The sequence below is a fragment of the Dermacentor albipictus genome, chromosome 10 (genome assembly GCF_038994185.2).
Source record: "Dermacentor albipictus isolate Rhodes 1998 colony chromosome 10, USDA_Dalb.pri_finalv2, whole genome shotgun sequence".
NCBI classification, from domain to species: Eukaryota; Metazoa; Arthropoda; class Arachnida; order Ixodida; family Ixodidae; genus Dermacentor; species Dermacentor albipictus.
Genome location: NC_091830.1, coordinates 39329778 through 39344995, shown reverse-complemented (window position 1 = coordinate 39344995; position 15218 = coordinate 39329778).

Genomic DNA, 15218 nt, shown 5'->3' with positions numbered 1-15218 from the left:
GCAAAAACAGCCACTGCCGCGATCACTTGTCATTATAACAGCCCCAATAGTTGCGGTTATATAGCTGGCGTGTTAGCGTGGCTACGCTTGGCGCTTCGCGCCCGTATGTCGCCATATGCTGGGGCGTGAAACCGAGGGTGTAGGAGGTGGCGAGGCCGCATGTTGTCCAGATCTCCTAATAAATCGCGCGTCCGCCACGAAATCTGCAGCGGAACGATAACCTCGGGCACCTGTAAAATTTCTCGAATCGTACGGTACTCAGTTGCTTGTTAGCAGTCGCTACTTTTTCCTCCGTGTACCCCTCTACGTAGCGTCTGCTGTCGGGTTAGCTGTTACACGTCTAGAAATGGTTTCAGGCGAAAAAGTCAGGCACGGACAAGAAAAAGACACGGAGAGGTCCGCGTCTTTCTCTGCTTCGTCTCTAACGTTTGCGCCTGAAACCATTTCTATCCATCTACGTCTTTTGCGGGGAAGTAGGTAGTCAACAGGATAGAGAATAGCCACTGAAAGTCTCGACAAAATATTTATGAAGATATAAAAGGGACACTGCGCTATCACAAAATAGGTAAAATGCTGTATTAGTAGATCAAGTGCAATGCGTGTTGAAAAATAGAAGTGTGTGGGCTAATTGGGTGTACTTAGGAAAATTAGCATAATCCTTGTAGTTATGCCTTGTTATTAATCAGATTTTTTAAATTGTGTCGTTAGAAAACTACGTTCTTAGTGTGACGTTGAAATTTCTTGCGAATAATGTGCTTTTGGTGGAACATGACACGTCAACTTCCCTGTTTTATTTGCAGCTGGCGTTTTAAAATAATATATTTGTGCTCATTAATGTGCGTGTTGCTTATTAGAGAAGAAAAATTTTGGCCGTTTGCCGACTTCTCGGTGTATTAAGCTGAACCTTAGTAATACAAAGTGCGTTGTGGGGAATCTACTAAAAAATCTGTATTTGGTAGCTCTAATAAAGTCTTCTTTTCAATTACTTAACGTCGAAAAGAACGCTTTATAACAGCTACCAAACTCCCATTTTTTCAATGAATTCCCCACAACGCACTTTGTGTAACTGAAATTTTATAGGCCCATTAGCTTACTTCCAGTATTCTACAAAATATTCACCGAGCTAATTTCCAACAGAATAAGGGCAACACTTCACTTCAGTCGACCAAGGGAACAGGCTGGCTTCAGGAAGGTATACTGCCCTATGGATCATATTCATGTAATCAGTCATGTAAGCTTGACATATGCAGAATACAATCAGCCTCTCTATATGGCTTTCTTATCTTACGAAAAGGCTTTCGATTCAGCAAAGATACGAGCAGTCTAGAGGCATTATGTAATGAAGGTGTACCAGGACGCTTACTTAAATATCTTGGAAAAAATGTACAAAGATTACACCGCTAACTTAATCCTTCATAAGAAATTTATAAAGAGACCTATAAAGAAAGGGGTCAGACAAGGAGACGCAATCTCTCCCATTCTATTCGCTGTTTGCTTGGAACAAGTATTAAAGCTGTTAATTTGGGATGGCTGGGAGTAAGGCTAAACGGTCAATAACTCAACAACTTTCGGTTTGCACATCACATTGTCCTGTTCAGCAACACTGGGAATGAGTTACAACAAATGATTTAGAACCATAACAGAGATAGTGTCCGAGCGGAGTTGAATAATATTATGGAGTAAACAAAGATAATTATCAATAGCCTGGCAAGGGAACAAAAGTTCAGTATCGCCAGTGAGCCTCTAGAGTTTGCGAAAGAATGCGTTTACCTAGATCAATTACTAACAGTGGACCCTGATGATGAGAAGGAAATTTAGAAAAGAATAAAAGTGTGTTGGAGCGCATATGGCAGACATTACCAGGTCCTGACTGGAAGCTTATCATTATAACTAAAACGAAAGGTGTACAATCAGATTCTACTGGTGCTGAGGTATGAGGAAGAAATTTGGAGACTGACAAAGCAGCTCGAAAACAAGTTCCGCACCTCACAAAGAGCGATGTAACGAAGAATGATAGGCGTAATTTTAAGAGACAGGAAGAGAGCGGTGTGGATCAGAGAGAAAACGGGGATAGCAGATATCCTAACTGATATTAGGAGAAAGAAATGGAGCTGAGCGGGTCATGTAATGCGTAGGTTAGATAACCGGTGGACCATTAGGGTTACAGAATCGGGGCCAAAGGAAGATAAATGCAGTCGATGAGGGCAGAATACCAGCTGTGGCGATGAAATTGGTAAATTCGCGGGTGCTAGTTGGAATCGATTGGCGCAGGACAGGGGTAATGGGAGATCGTAGGGAGAGGCCTTCGTCCTGCAGTGGACTTAAATAAAGGATGATGATGATGATGATGATGATGATGATAAAATGTTGGCAAGCTGGGGAAAACAACGGAATTGATTTTGAGCGATTCACAAAATCTACTTTAGCGTTAGAACTTACTCGGATTTAGATTTGCCAACATTCTGCTTAGCGGGGCTCACTCAAACTAGACTGTGCAATATTGTACTCAGCCGATTTATTTCAGACTCAGACTCACTATGATTTCAGCCGAGTGCCCTTCACGCAATCTCAAACTCGCCAAAATCTTACTGAGCCCGGTTCGCTCAGTCTAATATTTACCACGATTCTATTCAGCCGGTCTCATAAGGACTCAGAATCACTAAAATTATGCTCACCCAGGCTCACCATGACTCAGACTTACCCAAAGTCTACTCCAAAGGGCGTATTCGGACTCTGCTTCACCAAATTTTACTCTGTAGGGCTAGACACACACCCTTAGGACACACTTGAGATCTTGCATACGCTGACCCACAGGTCCGTCGGGATCTGAGTGAGTCTTAGTGCGGCGACTAACGTGGTAGTGAGCCTAATACAAAATTTTCTCTGCCGTCGATCGAAAGGTCCGTAAATTTATTTCTCAAGCGCAATTCTTTGAAATGGCTCCTTCTACGATATTTCCTATCCTAGCATAAATACAAGAAAATCTGAAAAAACAAAGGTCAAACAGAAACACAAGTTAAATCTGAAAAACGTTTGCCTTGACAATGACCCATTGACCTCAGCAGAGCAACAGCTTAGTGCTGAGGATAATCAAATGGAAGATCTCAAAGGGAGGACATCGGATAAAAGCAAAGCGTTTTTAAGAAATCCGACATCAAGAGTTGTTTCACAACGTTGAGCTAGAATACTTGCATTGGAGGAGGAGGAGGAATAAACTTTATTAGCAGAAATGAGCCGACGGTAAAATCGTCCGAGGTGGGCGGCTTCCCTAGTCCAGGATGCCGTGGGCCTGAGCTGATAACTTGGCCCTGCTCACCAGGCGATGCTGGTCTTCAGGGCTCGAGCTTGTCAGCTGGGCCTCCCACTGCTCGACGGTTGGTCCGGTGATGGGCGGTGTCGATGGGTTTTGCTGACATTCCCATACCATGTGGTAGAGGGTATTGGGCCTAGAGCAGAAAGCGCATTTGTTGGCATAGCTCGTAGGGTACATCGCGTGTAGCAGGGTGCCGTGCGGTAAAACTAAATTTGTTTTGGTAGCCATAAAAGGAAATCACACTGTGGTTATGCCAGCTAAGTGGAGGTAAAGAAACCAAGGGACCAAGGTGAACTTGGATGCTATGATGCATCAATACGAGAACACGAAGACACATGAAACGTGCGCCATGAAATTCACACATGAAATGCAACGTACACGTCATTCATCCAGTTGTCCACACCTTTTCGCGCCATAGGATATTGGTCACTTATGTACCAACCCGTCCAAGTTTCAGTACGAAATAGTGCACAGGACGAGTGGTCTCACGTCCCGTCTGAAGTCGCGGTTCTTTTCCTCTTTAATGATGCTGGACCAACTGGCCCAAATTTCCCCCTCCTACACAGCTAAGCTTTGCGTTTGATAGCAAGATGTAATGGAAACAATAGACATCTTAAGAAGTTCCTAATATGAAGGTAAGCCATTGAAAAGAATGCGTCATCTCAAGCAGTACCGAAAGCGTCAAGCTACCTCTCTCGAAGATGTAGCTTCAGCCAACTGAGCTATGCAGATACCAGGAAAAGAACAAATGTTGTGAACATGAAGGCGCAGCGTGGAAACAGCTGCAATATCTGTTAGTTAATTGAATGTTGTAAACGAACAAAAAGAACCACGCTTAGATTGGTTCAGTTAGCGATGTGACAGCAGTAGCGGATGACGGGAACACTGCCCCATCAGCAGTAGCCGTACGCGTCACCAAGATGAAGTCGCCGAATGTCGGTTGTCACAGGGAGGACAAATTAGTACACATGTGTGGCTAGAAAACAACGAACGCAAAACCACATGGTAGAGGTAATGAAAGTTTCTCTTTAAAATGTTTGTTTTAAAATACAATCACCCACTGCAATGTACTGGCAGCTTGAAGTTGCCCTCTTTTTTTTTTCTCCTGAATAACGTAAAAAAAAAGCTGTTTTAACGATGACTCTGTGAGAGTACTGCTTTCCTGAATATATAACTGAACCTTCCGTCACTGCGTACATCACCAGTTGTAGTGAACAAAATTAAGACTAAACAGCACCTGAGACCTTTCGCCATAAGATATCGCGAAAACATAAGCAATATTTCATGAGAACCAATCAGTTCATCTAAAAATAAATGTTCATATTTAAAAAAAGTACAGTAGCTGCTCACAGCAGCCATTAAAATTTGGACTTTAATTGCAATAAAAAGATTGTATTTCAGAAAACAGCAGATTCTTTCGGATTTTCGGTTAATTGATAAGACCGCAACTCATACAGAGAATATTTCTTTAATTTTGGTGGACAGAACCTCTGAGGGGAAAAAATGACGCATTACGATGAATTATACAAATATTGTACGACTGTGCATTTGTTTTCTTTTGCTATACATTGCATCTTCTAGAAAACCATCATCGCTGTTGAGAACCACCATCGCTGTTGAGAACGCAACGCACTTTTTACGTGCGTTGCATTGCAAAAAGTGTAAACACCCTGTCGTTAATGCTATACGATTTTCATTTTACATTACAGGGAACATAAACTACACATGCGATACTGTAGCTGTCAACCGTGGTAATTTGCCGCACGCAAATATCTGACGTGAAACGTTTTGTGTCGTCTTTCGCCGGAACTATTATATTTACTAGCAGCGAAAGGTATTAAAATAAATATCTTCGTTCGGACGCGTCAACGATTCGATATTAACGCTTTAGCACGGAGGCTGAGTCGTAGGGCAAACTGAGAAGTTTTATACACCCTCAAGCGTGTGAAAATAGTGAGTACAGGTCTGCCAGATGAAATTTAGCAGACCCCACTGTGGTTGATGTCTGAGTAAATTGTACTAATCGTAATTTGCAGAGAACGCTTGTACGAACAATGTAACTTCCGTGTAGCAAACGGTGATGTGGGGAGTATCATATACATTGCATTTACATATAATAAAAGAGACAGAATGTTTGTGGTGGCAAGAGAAAGAGAGAGAGAGAGAGAGAGAGAAATATAGGAAGGCAGGGATGTCAACCAGTCAAGAGCCTTGTTGGCTACTCTACGATGAGGGAACACAAGGAATGGAGAGGGAAGGTGTAGAGACGTGTATGGGCAGTACTTGAGCTAAAGCCGCTCGCGCAAGCCAGACGTTAAAGCAAGCTAGAAGCCAGCGGCAGATACCCAGGGCGCACAAGTAGTGGCCCCAATGCCACGTACCCAGTCGCCCTGTGGTACGCAATTTTGGGGGTCAGCATCACAGACACCGGCGCAGGCCAACCGCGAGGTAGGTTGAATATCACTGGGACCAGCCCACGAAAGCAGCGCGGCAGACTGGCTCACCAAAATGTTGCAGGACTCGGACAAGAATGTTTCGAAATGAAAACTGGCAGTTGAGCCCGAAAGCGAAGCATTAAAAGCGGTCACGAAATTCGCGTTCCGCCGAAAGGGTCCCGGAACGCGGCTGTGATGAGGAGTGTCACCAACGGTGTTGATAGCGTCGCACCTTAATTACACACAAAACAGAACGAAGAATTGCCAGCATCTGTCAGCTCCCACAGGAAGCAGAAGATAGGTTCAACTTGATGATTGTTGAACATCACGCTGCGAAAACAGTGTGCGTGCGACGGCTTGATATACGCATACCTGCACAGCAGGTTAGTGTGTACCGCGTGCGAAACCCGTGTGGCGGCCGCGGGAACCAGAACACTACCGTGGATCCAGCATAACCGATTGACCGACGCGGGACAGTATGTCTACTTGGCTTCGTTGTTTTTGCAGCTTGACCAACTGAGCATCTCTCGAGATCTTCTAAGCTTCAACGCGTTAGCGCTGCTAACTCATGTCGATGCTGCGCCACCGAAATGGAACGCCGCTCAAGCATCTGTTCGTGTCGCAATAAAGATAAATAAACACAGTGACAAAGCAAGAGAGGTGTGCCGCTTGAGAGCGCTGATCGACGCAACGGGAGAAGGCCTCTCCTGCGGGAAAGGTGGCCTGCCTCCAATTGCTTTCGACATTTCATTTGCTTCATGCTCCACTACAAGTGAACCTCTTTTTTTGATTCTGGTTGTTTCATGCTCCTTCGACGGCTCTTAGAAACTGTAGCGTATAGCCTAAGCTTTCGATAGGGACTGGTGTGCGCTCAACGCACCGCCAAGAGTCAATCAGGTTCGGCGCTGTAGAAGCATATGTTATCTAAAGATTTTTCTGCAAACTGTGCGCTTACTGCTCGGTTATGGTATTGCTTGTTGTACCCCTTAGAATATAGAAGTACTTTCTTAATGGCCAGAGCGATCCCGCACAGATTTTTTCATCACTTCTTTCCGATCTACAAAGAAACATGTGCTGAACAAGCTGCACTGCCTTTCACGACTCCAAACCTGTATTTCTTAGGCTACTATTAAGATCTTTAGTTATCAAAGCTTTGATGTGCTGTACGGTGCACCCTGTCCCTCAGTAATTTAGTTCGCTGGAGAACACGTACGGCCTTTCAGTCTAACTGTCTGCTTATCAAACTGACTCTATAAGGAGGTGCTTGTACAAGAAATCCAGCACTTAAAAGGCGAAGTCTACCTCACACTGTTTTCCAAAAGGGCTGGCTGTCAGAAAAACAGTGCTAAGGAACGTGACCGTGCTTCCTTAACGATGCGGAGCTTTCAATACACCATAGACGGCCCGCATTTCTCTTGTTTCGAATGATTTCGACTTGAGAAGATAAAGAGCATGTACGAAAGAAAAGCGTTTGCGTGACCAGTGCCGCAAAGGCATTTTGAACTTTCAATAGCGGTCTCAAAAGTTATGCTTGATTACTCTCTTTCACATGAAGCGGAGTATGACCACATTAACCTCGAGGATGAATGTTATAGCATAGCTCGACTCTTGTTAACTTTTTCATTGCATATGCGTTCTGCGAACGCATTGCGTATGCGTTCCAAGTGTGTGTAAGGCGGTACAAACGGCATTGTATCTCGACAGCGCTGAAAACTACATATTTCACCCTGCAGTCCCCGCTTCCATTCACTCTTGTCTATCACACTGGAGGAATTTCAGCAACAACGCAATGTTCTCTCTGAAAAAAATTGTTTTAAAAATCCAGGTCATGTGCTTCGCTGGGCTCTTCATGGTGCGCAGTTTGTATGGTACCACGTTTTCGGCACAAAGGCTCTAAAGATTATTAAGATGCGTTTAAGAATGAGAAAAAACATTCTTATTGCTGGTGCTGCGCTATGGCGTCTATTCAGGACTGGCCAATCATAAGGGTCGGAAATATATTTCATTACTGTGGTGCCTTGATTAGACATGTTTTGCGTTTAGAGAATTCAACACAATGCGTGAAACTTATTCGAACAAAAGGAATTGATTGGGTGCATGGAAGAAATGAGAAGAGCGCGCAAAAGCGTTTCATGTAGACGAAGTACCGTGTTTTCCAGTGTAATATTCGCCACTGAAATTGTAGTCAGCAGTAAAAAAAAACTGTCGCGGGAAATGAGAAATGCTTCCTTTGCTTGTCCATTCCTACTACATAAATAAAAAAAGAACTACATGTGGCAGAAGCTATGCAGCGATGACAATTCACGTAAACACGAATACCGTAGTCGGAAACAAATATGTAAAATATGTCGACATGTTTTCCTTAACTCATAATCCTATAATTCTTCATTCCTCACCACATGCAGTGCAACCGCTGAACAAAGCTACTCAGTTTAAGAACCGCTTATGCGTGCGCAAATGTTAGGGCTAGTCTGATTTCACTGTGGGATTTAGGATTGCGGTTGAGCCTTGAGTCCTTTTATGCCTGTAGAAGTTTCGAGGTTGTTGTGTTCGACGTTTGTCCTACATTAAACATGATTTAAGGACAAGATGAGAGGGCTAAAATAAAGTGCATCTGGTTTCGGCAGGCGCCTGATCTCTCTTCGTGGACGACGATTTGTCCTGAAAACATGCATTGCTATATATCCCGAAATCATCCGCAGTCGATACAGCCAAACATTTCTACATTTTCTCAAGTCCATTTCACAGATTATACATCAAAACTTACGGTAGTTGAAAGGCCGAATTTGAAGCCATGCGCGAATACAACAATAGGTCTGAGCGAATAACTCCTTTTGTTTCCGGGAAAAGCAGATAAACGCAATGTTTGCCAAAGCGTCAGCAGCTTCAAAACTGAAAACGCAAGGCATGGGCCTCTCTTTCAAAGGAAATATGTTCCATTGTGTGGTTGAAGTGGCGAACTTTGGGTAGCACTTGAAGCGAGGCATTTCTGAGCTTCATTTCACAGCGTAGCTGCTTACAGAAAGCCCCAAGTTTCCTAGAGCCAATTCCATTTGAAGTGTCTCAATTGATGAAAAGGTCTCTTGATTTGCGCTGCAAATAATCCAATATTTTGCACATGTTCATTGCCTTGTGCCTGTCGGGCACGTTTTCAGCCACCAGAAACAAAAGGAACGGAAAAGAAGAAAGCATCTCTCCACTTTCAATAGAAGTTCCGGAAGCTTGTTGACAGACAGCTGCTCACTCGGGAAAGCAGAAAGATAACCCAAAACCACTTCTTTTAGTTTTTTGCATTGCGCTCCTCGTGAGCCCAAACGACCTTGCTCAAAGCAAACTTTACTACGCCGCCGGCTGCGTGATTTCTCTTTTTTTTTTGACCAAGGTTGGAGTCTCCTCATTTCGCGAAATTTCTGTATTGACATTTCTCTAAGTCCGGCATACTGGCTCATTTTACATTTAGTTCCTGTAAGACAGAGAAGTCCGATACGGTTGTGGACGACATGAATGACGCCGGCTTTAAGACGCAAGAGCGTAAGCTTAGCCTGTCACATCAGGAACAACGTCTAGCTCGAGCCCCCTTCCGTAGTACTGGCGATCCGGCTGCGGAACTCTGTATGGCGCATTTCTTCATTACATCACCTCTCCTCGCTGAAGCCCGAGACACACAGGTGGCCAAAGGAGTCGTGGTGACGAGCGGTTCGTGATGCGGCTTGAGGTGATCTACGTGCACAGTTTCGCGGCCTTGGCGACGCAGGCCCGTAGGGGACGTCAGAGGTTCGTTGACCTAGTTTACCGGAGAAGTTTGCTGTAGGACCCGGTAGAGTCCATGGTATGTGGAGACAAACTTGGAGGAGGCTTCTGGTGTCGAAGAAGGAGGCACCCACAGCCAATCGAGAGCGTCGGGAGAAAATTGGTTGTGGAGCCACCCGTCGTCATGACAAAATTTCTGTAGCGCTTATTCTTGAGCTGTAAGTGAGCGTTCTAGTTGTCGACATGCTTCTTCATGCCGGGCCACTTCGGGAACCGGTGAAACCTCAGAGAAGTCGGGATGGTCAGGAAGAATAATGTCAATGGGAGATGTCGGAGCGAAGCATTGAAAGCAGGAAGGAGGCAACGTCACGAACCGTCACGGCTGGCAGAGTGGTCATTTCTGCATACCTTGTGAGGTGGTGTATAGCTACAATGACTCAGTGATTGCAAGAAGCTGTGTATCGCAGAGGCCCGCATAGGTCTATTCCAGAGGGTCGCGAAAGGCACAGCAAAGTTTGTATTGATCCAAAAGAGCGGCAAGGATCAGGCTTGCGACGTTGACATTCTGTGCAAGAGCGAATGTACTTTTGTGCAAAGGTGTAGGTACCACAACATTAAAACCTATGTCGTAGTCTGGTGTAAGTCCTGAAGATACCAGCGTGTGCGCAGTGACGATAGGCGTGGAAAGCGCGGAGATGCCGTACCTCAGCGCGGAGATGTCGGGGTATTACTAGGTGCCATTTGATGCAGTCGGAACGGTAGTAACAGCGATAGACGATTCCGTCACGGATGGTGAAATCCAAAGCTTGTCGGCGTAGCGCTAGGGACGGTGGGCGTGCAGGCGTGTCAGAGAGGTAATTTATCAAAAATGAAATTCCGAAGTGCTTGCGCTGCTCCCAAGACATGTCGACAGATGCTAATTTAGGAACTGGGTCGTCTAGACACTGACAATTTCGGCGTCGACGTGGGCGTGCTTCATTCCTGAGCGGTAGACAACTCGGAGACACTTTCTGCCGCTCCATTCGTATACGTAAAAAAAAAATACAGAAGGCACCTAAACGCTTCTCATGAGTTGTGAATGTGGAAGCACTGTAACGCCGCTGAGCGGTACTTCGAGTAATGAGCTTTTTGCGGGCAAGCGAGCGCATTGAGTCGCTTAGCGCGTTTTGGTTTGGCTTCAGTGAGGTGCATAAGAACCCAGCGAAGAGCCTGCGCGGCCAAAGAACGCCCACGTAAGACGGGCTTCCACGAGGGAGAGCGGGGATTACGTGGCGTCACGGCGATGTGCTCTCCCCCTCACGCAACGCTTGGCGTGGCAGTGCGGCCACAGGCGTTCTCTTTGTCCAGCTCTGCTCCGTCGAGACGTAAACGTGACGTGGCGTCGCAGCCAATGGGAAATCCTGTACCGTTTCTCTCCTTCAGATGACAGAAGGTCGGCTTTTTTCTTTTTCTATGGGCCATTCGACGATTCCGCCAAGTGTCTCCCGTTGTACCGAAATGCTTGCGGTGATTACTAAGTCTCAAGTTATATTCTTTGATATCGATGCAATAACTCCTCTTCAACAGGCAGCCAATAAATCCGTTCCAAATAAGATTCAGATTCGCGGGCAGCATATCAAGAATTGTTCATTGAGGTAGCAATTACGTCGACACTCGAAGGCGACTTCTGTCGTCGTCGTTGGCGCAGCTATGGTGTTCCGTGTAAAGTGCAAGGGCGATAAAATGGGCACCTCTCGCCGTATGCTGTATGTGCGAGTGAAAGTGTCCGAAGGTGATCCGGCGATTGCTGCTCAATCTTACGCACGAAAGGAAGGGAGCAATGTCTTCCGTCACGCGAAAGGCTGGGGGAGGAGAGTCCGGAGGGGGGGGGGGGGGGACCCGCACATTCCCGCCCGGGCCGCTATTTCTCGAGAGCCATCTGCGACGGGGACAAGGTCCGCCATAGGTCGGGAGGGGGTGGGGAGCCGTTTTATTCGGAGGGGCGCGGCCGGGCACCTGCATAGGCCCGGACTGCTGTGTCTTGAAAGCTATATGCGACGTGCGCAAAGTACACCGAACGCTGTCTGTTCGCTTAGTTTACGTTGATGGGAGTAGCAGCGCGAAGGTCAATTCGTTCGCCGCTGCTGCCGCGCTTCCTCCCTCCAGCATTTGCACGAAGAGTTTCCGCGGCCATCGAGTGAGATGTCGTCATGTCTGCTTGTGCGTGCGTGACACCACACTTGTTAATTAGGTTAGTATGCTTATACTTACAACTTTATACGGCCAATATTATTTCGGCCCTGGCTAGGTACAGCTGTGCACTAATTTGCTGTCGCAATCGATGTTTTTCCTTTCGTGCGAAACTGCGACGTTCGTTTGTTTAGTCTGCTGCGTTAGACGGCTTTCTAAGCAACATTCGAAGCTGATACTCGTTCAGTGTTCGAATTAGAAACAGGGCCGTGAAAAGATAATCGCAGTTTCGCCCGAAAGGATAAGCATCGATTTCGATAGCAAATTGGTGGACAGCTATACATAGGCATGGTGGAAGCTTTATTGGCCGTCTAAAGTCGTAAGCAGAGACATGCTAACTAAATTAGCAAGGCCGAAGTCGTACTTCGTCCCTTGTGTGCGAGATATTAAGCCGCGAACACCGGATCACCCCCACAGGCTCTCACTCGCACATACAGCATACGGCGCGCAGTGGCGATTTCTTCGCCCTTGGACCTAATACGGAATCTCCCGGTGAGGCCGACGGCGATGGCAGAAATGCGCTTGGAGTATCCATATTCTTGCTACTGCAATAAAAAGAAGTGGCACCATAGCTTTTGTTTCCCTAATTGCTTTCCAAACACAATTAGATTATCAATGCACGCAAATGATTTCGATCATTTGCGTGCATTGATTGCGTGCATTGACGCCGATCATTGACGCCGACTGCTTGTCCCGTTACCCTGTACACATGCCCACCAACGCCGACATGGACGCTTCCGCAAGTGTTCTTTCCGTTTCCATGCTTATGCACATGGCCAAAGAACAACGCCATGACACTACTTTGAGGGCCCCCATTGACTGAATGGAATCTGCTCCTACTGGTCCATCGTTACGGTGGTTCGTTCTCAACGACAGGATATTGTACCAACGCAGTTTTCATCCTGACGGTCACCCCTTCTCCTTGTCGTTCCTCAACACCTCCGCTCAACACCTCCGCTCAACCGTGTTTCAGGAGCTTCCTGACGCCCCAACGGCCGGGCACCTTGGCTTTGCTCGCACTTACGACCGCGTGCGCCGCCGCTTCTACTGGCCCGGCCTGGCATGCTTTGTACGGCGCTACGTAGCTACTTGCAAGCCCTGTCAACATCGCAAAAGCCAACAACGCTTCCTGCCGGGTACTTACAGTTGTCAATATTCCACCTGAGCCGTTCTTTCGCGTGGGTTTGGATCTCCTTGGCCCTTCCCCCGAGTCTAGCTCCGGCAACAGCTGGATCGCTGTCGCTACTGATTACGCGACACGTTATGCCATCACTCGGGCACATCCCACGAGCTGTGCAACCAACGTCGCAGATTTCCTACACCGGGATGTCATTTTACTACATGGCGCCCCGCGACAGCTCCTTACTGACCGCGGCCGCACTTTACTCTCCCAAGTCATTGTTTATATCCCACGCTCATGTTCTATCAAGCACAAACTGGCCACCTCCTACCATCCCCAGACCAACGTCCTAATCGCGAATTAATCGGACTGTTACTGACATGCTATTGAAATACGTTTCACCCGACCGCAAGGACTGGGATGTGGCGCTGCCCTACGTCACTTTCGCCTATAATTCATCACGCCACGATGCCGCTGCGTGTTCCCCTTCTTACTTACTCTTCGGTCGTGACCCAGTATTACCATTGGACGCTTCCCTCCCCTTTATACAAGATTCGAGGTCCGAGTATAGCCGCGATGCCATCGCCCACGCTGACCATGCGCGCCAGCTGGCCCGTACGCGTCTGTTGGCATCACAGGAATCTCAACGACATGCTTGTAACCACCGCCATCGTGACACGTATTTTTCAACAGGCTCTCTCGTGTTACTTTGGTCCCCATGCCGCCAAGTGGGGCTCTCCGAGAAACTCTTTCCGTGCTACAAATGCCCTTACCATGTACTACGTCAAGTGACCGCTTACGAGATAATCCCCGAGACCTTCGTCATGCCACCCAGTTACACATCACCTGACGTCGTAGACGTTTCTCGGCTTAAGCTATACTATGCCCTTACGGACGGCCCCGTCTGAAGCACCGGGACGGTGCTTTTTCTGCCGGGGGTCATGTTATGGTGGAAAAGGGTACAAGGTCGTCGATGGTAAAAACGACGAAGTGGCAACAGCCTCTCGGGGTTCTCGGCCGCTGTTTATGTATGCCTTGTAAATACAACTTGTAAATAGTTTTATACCCGCGAAAATATCACCCCATTGCCGTAATGCAAATGATAGGCTGTGACGTATACTTGTTGCCACACTGCTGTCACCACGCACGTACGCTCACAATTCTCACGCACTATTCAATTTACAGGAACACGTTGGCCCAACGGGCTTTCGCTTTCTAGAACCCAAAGCAACGCTCGATCGCCGGGTACTTGCGAAACGCTTCGCATACCATTGATTTTCACAGTGCGTGGGATCTGCAGAATGCTTTGGAACTGTTCTGATTTTCCGCAGTATTGGCTCAAAATGGCATGCCTAGATGAAAAACCTCTGGACCATTGGCGGATCCGAAATTCTTCCAGTTTCAATGAAAGTCTTTCGTGGAACCTCAAGGCGATTTTCACACACGCAATTTGTCCGCTCATGCTTGCTTTAAAATTGCATCATGTCTGTAACGTTATCACCAATGCCGAGCGCCAAGTGACTAAAACACCATGCTGATAGCGCATAGCAACCGGCGTCCTTCGACACCACCGGTAAGTGCTTGGTTATTGCTGGGAAAACCAATGAAGTCAGAAGGCGCTGAAAATGCTCTCGCTTTCATTGTATACCACAATGCATCAGCTCGGTGCATCCATCACCCCCGGGTGGGGCCGAAAGCACCGGTAATCTTGCGCTCCGCGTATAGAGCGCAGATCACTGCGCGTCGCACATCTGCACCGCAGTAATCAATTAGGACACGCTAGAAGCAAAAATAAAAATAAGGTATCCAAATTGAATCACTTATGAGCAGAGAAAAAAGGTATTTTTGTGGTTTGAGCAGTAGACAGCGTTATTTCAACTGAAACCTACCCTTTAATGTTATTCGGCCTAGCTCCTGCGTTGTAATCAGCCGGCTGCTGAGTGGGCAAAATATGGCGACAAAGATACGATTATGGGAAGTGGCGGCCTCCGAAGAAACGCCGATTTCAGCTCTTCTGCATGGAAAACGGCTTTATCAGCTTTACCATTTTTCTATGTAGGTATCCGAGGTAGCAACAGGAAAGTGCGGGGCAAAAGTTCTGCGATGAAAATTAAGGGCATACAAACTATAGCTAAATCGCTTTGCAGAAAAAGAAGAACTTCACAGAAAAAAATATCTGCCAATGCGTAGCTTGTTATGAGTCTAAAATATCCCTTTTGAAACACTATATATATTCAAACATTATGGACCATAATAAAATTAGTGTCTGCATTTACTATTGCTTCAATCATGGCTTGGAAGCGAACGACCAATTACAAACATGATTAGTTTACGCAATATAATTCTAGAGAGAAACTGTGGCGTTATTAGC